Source organism: Asparagus officinalis, chromosome 5, assembly GCF_001876935.1.
Source record: "Asparagus officinalis chromosome 5, Aspof.V1, whole genome shotgun sequence".
Lineage (NCBI taxonomy): Eukaryota > Viridiplantae > Streptophyta > Magnoliopsida > Asparagales > Asparagaceae > Asparagus > Asparagus officinalis.
The window spans coordinates 80,834,303-80,840,483 of record NC_033798.1 but is presented as its reverse complement, the minus strand read 5'-3'; positions in this window follow the sequence as shown (position 1 = coordinate 80,840,483).

Genomic DNA, 6,181 nt, shown 5'->3' with positions numbered 1-6,181 from the left:
TTATTTTTAAAAAGTTATACATCGAACAACCCCCACCCCCCAAAAAAGTCAATAGCTTAGTTCCCCTTGGACCCTAGATTTCATGCATAAACCCCTTCCCCACAAATGGCCCGAGGAAAAATTGCAATTTATCGATAAGGATTTTCTATTCCAATGAGGAGATTGAAGTTACAACACCTTGTAGAGTCCTATTCAACTAAGACTATTGAGTCTTATTTGTATTAGGAGTATAAGTCCTATTGTAATTAGGAGTATGAATTCTTTTACAATTAGGAGTATTAAATTCTTCTATTCCAGCAAGGAGATTGAAATTAAAGCACCTTATAGAGCCATATTATAATTAGGTGTATGAATCCTATTACAACTAGGAGTATAGAGTCTTATGTGTAATAAGAGTACAAGTCATATTTCTATTAGAAGTATAAGTTTTATTATAATTAGGAGTTTAAATTCTAGATTTAGGAATCTTAATTGATTAGGAGTTGTAGTCCTATTCATATCGGGTGTTATTTTTCTTTATCACTATATGGCCTTTTTAACATATTGGGTGTTGTTTAAAAAAATTCTATGAGAAAATTCTATTTAAATAACAAGTCCTATTCTTATAATAACTCTTATTAGAGCGCTGTTCAAATTTTAAGATCTCTATCTAGATAGATAAATTGTAACATGTAAATCGAAGTTAGTTAAGAAATCATAGAAATAGAGCATTGTTCGCTCCACCAAAAATTTGTCTTTCTATTTTATTTCTTGTAGTTGTAATTCTCTTCTACCTTCCCTTTTGCTCCACCCGATACGTCTGGTGGATCAATTGTTATCAAAGCTAAATTCCTCAATGAATGTCAGAACAAGACGATTTTACACCATGTATGAGTAGGTTAAAGCTATGCATGGATTCTTTGACAATGATGGAAAAGGTGTTGTTTCAAATTTCCTCAGACCCCTCTTCTTCAAAACCAAACACTGAAGACTCTACAATGAAAAACCCTAATGCCACTAGGAAGTGCTCTGATACCAATTGAAAGCACCCTAGAAGGGGGTGAATAGGGTTTATGCTAATCTAATTCGATTTAATACCAATTAAAAACTAATTAACAAATATCCTAGCAAGTATGATATATGACAAGATATATATGCAAGGATATACAAATAATACAAGGGTAAAACAAACAAAATACAAGTAAGATAGTGGGCAATATAAACAACAAGCAATAGACAAAGGCGATATAAGATACAAACACAAAAATAAGTACACCAATGTAATCACAAACAAACGATATAATCACGGAGTTCGGTCAACCACTTGACCTACGTCTCCTCTCCTCACCTCGAGGAGATCTCCACTATCACAACCGAGTTTTTTACGCTCACCCGAATAACGTTTACACCTCACACTCAGTTTTCTAGTTCACCGAAAACTTTATAATCCACACTCTTGTAATCCCACTCTACACTCTCTAAGTGTTGGTCTCTAGCCCGTGTCTCCTTAAGTGTTAGAAATTATAACCTACCTCTATGTATTACCACCTACCCCACTCCTCTTGGGATGACCCCGTCTCTCACCACACACTCCTCTTGGTGTATAAGTGTATTACAAAGTGTATCTCATAATGAAGGCTCACAAATATAATTTTGTTCTCTACAATAGATGAGAACACAATAAAAGCTCACACTCTAAGTCACAAACTCACAACCCCAAATTATACTATGAATGTAAATACAATAAGTTTAATAGGTTATGTGTGAACAAAAAGATAAATCAAATCAAACTGAACTCAAATAAATTCTAGCTTATGGAAATAAAAATCAAACATATAAAATAGCTAGATTGAATTTAGAAAAACTTCTCTATATGATAACAAGAGAGAGGGAGAAGAGTTGAATACTCAAACACCAATGGATGATCTCCTCTAGCTCTTGTGAAATTCACTTCACAAACCGAAACTTGAAAATGCTTAAAAGTTTTTTAAACAAACTTAAATCAAACTTAAACAAACTTTTAAACCCATGTAAAACTCTCTTAAAACATTCTCTAGGTTAAAATGAACTCAGGATATGTGGGGGTATTTATAGGAACCCCAAAGCCAAGAGAAAATAATGCAAAAAGACCAAAAACCCAAAACTAAACAAGGTTAAAAAACTAGCCGTTACAACATTAGTCGACTGATGAGTTTCATCAGTCAACTGATGAGCTGACCGTTATAGGTATTTTCCAGCTTATCAGGCGACTGACGACCTTATCAGTCGACTGATGATCTCATCAGTCGACTGGTTAGTCAACCAACATAGAAATAGATAATTTTGCAAATTCCAGGTGTTTTCTTTAGTCGACTGAACCCATGTATCAGTCGACTGATAACATTGTATTAGCCTGTTAAAAATAGTAAATCTGATTTTCAAACCTCTTTTAAAAATAACAAATAAAATTAAAAAAATGTAAAACTTATGGAAATGATTGTAAACATGAAAGTAAACATGAAAATAAATATGTTACAAAAACTGGTTTTCAAAAAGCACTTCTCATTTGATAAATATCATCATTTTGCAAAATAATCCAAAAACATGAAAACTAAATAACACATATTTTTGACAAACAACTTGTATATTCATTTTGACTAGATTAAAGGACTTAGAAAAAGATATAAAATATTGTAAATAAGTCTTTAACCCATAAACATATAATTTGCAAATAAGTATGATTTCATATATTTGTTAAAACTTGATTTTAACGAAATCATACCAAACACATATAGACATGAAAAAGTATTAATATATACATATTGTTTCATGTATATGTGACTAAACATATTGTTTTCCAAAAACAAAATTGTTAAATATGAAGCTTGTATATATATGTAAACAAGAATATTTATTTCATATTTAAACTTAAAAACTATAAAAAACCAGAGAAGCTAGTCCCCAGCGGAGTCGCCATCTTTTGTTTGTTGGAAATTTGCAGTAAAAAGACAATGAAAGAAAAATTTGACTTGTATTCCTCTCAAAATCAATTACAATTTGGATTCCGATTACAAAAGAGAGGAGAATGAATTTGATTCTCCCCTTTGTTTAATTCTGGGTTCTTCACGGTGGCGATGAGATGCCTCCCTCGAATGCTCGCGTCGAGTTTGCTTCTCGTTGACGATCCGAACGTCTTGATTCACTGGAACGATGTCTTCTCCTCACGATTTGACGCTGTGGAGAACTTGCGTGGCAAGTTTGAAAATAACTCTTAACGAGTTGATAACTCTGAACGAGTTTTAGAAGAACTTGCAGAGCAAGTTTTGAACTCTGATCGAGTTGATAACTCTGAACGAGTTTGACCTCTTGAAAAAGAGTTGATTTGAACCGAAAGTCGGTTATAAGCCAAGGGAATGCTCCAAGGATTTTGTTGCTGCCGAAAGCTACCAGAATTCCCCCAAAAGGTCAGCCGAAGATCTCTTCTTTGTTGCCCCCAAAAAGAAGGATAATCCCAGAGCCCCTAACTCAGTTGAGTTTCCCACCATTTATAGAGGATTAAGGGTGGTAACTACCCCCTTAATCCGCTCCTCAATGGGCTGAGTGGGGGTATAACCGCCCCCTCTTAAACAGCTCCCCAAATCGTGGGGAAGACGGTTTTGAAACCGTTCTGTTAGTGCTTTGAACGAGTCAAAACGCTGAAAACAGCGTTCTGGGCCCGAACTGTGCGTTTCTGGACCTGAAACGCAGAGTTAGGCCTGAAAACGCACAATTGGGCCTGTTTAAAGGCTGAAAACGCACAGGTCGTGCTATTTTAGAGATGAACTCTGCGTTTTAGGCTGAAAACGCAGAGTTAGGCCTGTTTAAAGGCTGAAAACGCACAGGTCGTGCTGTTTTAGAGATGAACTCTGCGTTTTAGGCTGAAAACGCAGAGTTGAGCCTATTTTAGGCTGAAAACGCACAGTTGGTGCTGTTTTAGAGATGAACTCTGCATTTTAGGCTAAAAACGCAAAGTTGAGCCTATTTTAGGCTGAAAACGCACAGTTGGTGCTGTTTTAGAGATGAACTCTGCGTTTTAGGCTGAAAACGCAGAGTTGGGCCTGTTTAAATGCTGAAAATGCACAGTTAGGCCGTTTTAGAGGTGAACTCTGCGTTTTAGGCTGAAAACGCAGAGTTGGGTCGTAACTCTGCGTTTTGATGTTATATCACAAGGATAACCTCTGCGTTTTGAGGTTATAACGCTGGTTCCACCTGTGCGTTTTGACTCTGTAATACAGAGGCGAACCTTAGGCGGGCTTGGCGAGCTTCAGGCTAAGTCCAATGTTCTGACGAAGTCTGGTCTTGCAGACGGGCTTTAGAACATAATTTGCTGCGACGAACAGGTCATAACTTTCAAACCGTAAGTCGGAATTAGACGAATTATATATGAAAATCGGCTATCTCGACGAGACGGGGCCATCCGAATCGAGCCAAAGGCTTCTGTTTGCTTCCTCCGTTTCTCCAAATTCCTCACGGTTTGAGAGATATCTGCATTCTAATATGAAGAGACCGTCAATTTGTAGTCTCTTTTGCCAGAGCTTTGCACAGATCGTCCTCTTGGCTCCTTGAGAATATGAGAGTCGTCAGATTGTAACTCCCGATGTTGATTGTGAAGGCTATTGAATTGGAGTTTTCATCAGTTGTCGTGAAGGTCCTCAAATTGTAGCCTACTGGAAGTCGTCAGATTGTAACTTCCATCATCGGTGTTTGATGGGGGATCAACTATCTATTATGATTTTTAGACAGCCTACAGAACCCCCTCCAAAGTTTTCGAAAGTTCGCGGTTGACTGGGACGAATTTTCGGAATACTTTGGATCTCGTGTCACCTCACTACCAAGCACTAAATTTGTGCTTGGTACCAAGCATACCCATATTTCTCTCTATATATATACATATATATATACATATATATACATATATAAACATAAAAACCAATAAAATGTGTGTGTATATGATATTGAGCTTAAAGTATTGAACACACATAATATATACCCCAAACTAATTATACCAAGCAATGATCTTCACGACGCTTGATCTTGGTAACATGGATGAAGCTTGAACTTGGATCTTCAACTTGAATTGTAAGGCTTCATACCACTATTCCGCCAACCTCCATTTGATGTGATCGTTATAACGCAATTCCATCCAACCTCCAATATCGATATTTGTGTAGATTACCTAACAAAACAAATGCAAGTACTCGACGCACAATATTAGAAATTGTTTGTAATAATAAAAACAAGATTAGGGAGTGTTATGAGGTACAACTGTTTCCAAATGTATGATCTGATGAGTCGACATCTCGACCAGCCAGACAAGTTGACACGATCTGCTGACTCGGAAGGCAGTATTAGTCGGTACGAAAATCATCATTCCAGAGATTCAACACTCCTCAGAGTCGACCTGAAGGACAGCCGAGCCGTCACTCCCCCAGTCGAGTCGGCATCACTCCTCAAAGGCGACTCGAGAGGCGGACTCAGTCGATCCTCCTCATATCAAAAGATCGCTACTCAGCGTTAGCCGACACTCCTCCCACGGACGACCTAGAATATTACTTCTTGTAGGCTGTCTAAAAATCACAATAGATAGCTGATCCCCATCAAACACTGATGATGGAAGTTACAATCTGACGACTTCCAGAAGGCTACAATTTGAAGACTTTCACGTGGATCGATGAAGGTTACAATCTGACGACTCTCACATATCAGAGAGCTAAAGTAAAGATTACAAAATGACGATCTTTGCAACACTTCGACAGAAAGAGACTACAAATCGACGGTCTCTTCAAATCAAGACGTGGAAGTCCTCCCCGCGTACCAGCATCAAGATGTGCCACGTTCATAGCCACGAACGCAGCTCAAACGCAGCTCTAAAAGCTGCAAACGCAGCTCCAAAAGCTGCAAACGCAGCTCCAAAAGCTACAAACGCAGCTCAGATTCGACCGCCAACGTAGCTCATGTTCATAGCCACGAACGCAGCTCAGACGCAGCTTCCAAATCGCTGCAAACGTAGCTCCCAATGCTGCCAACGTAGCTTCCAAATCGCTGCAAATGCATCTCATGTTCATAGCCACGAACGCAGCTCAGACGCAGCTTCCAAATGGCTGCAAATGTAGCTTAAACGCAGCTCCCAATGCTGCCAACGCAGCTTCCAAATCGCTGCAAACGCAGCTCAGATCCGCTCCCA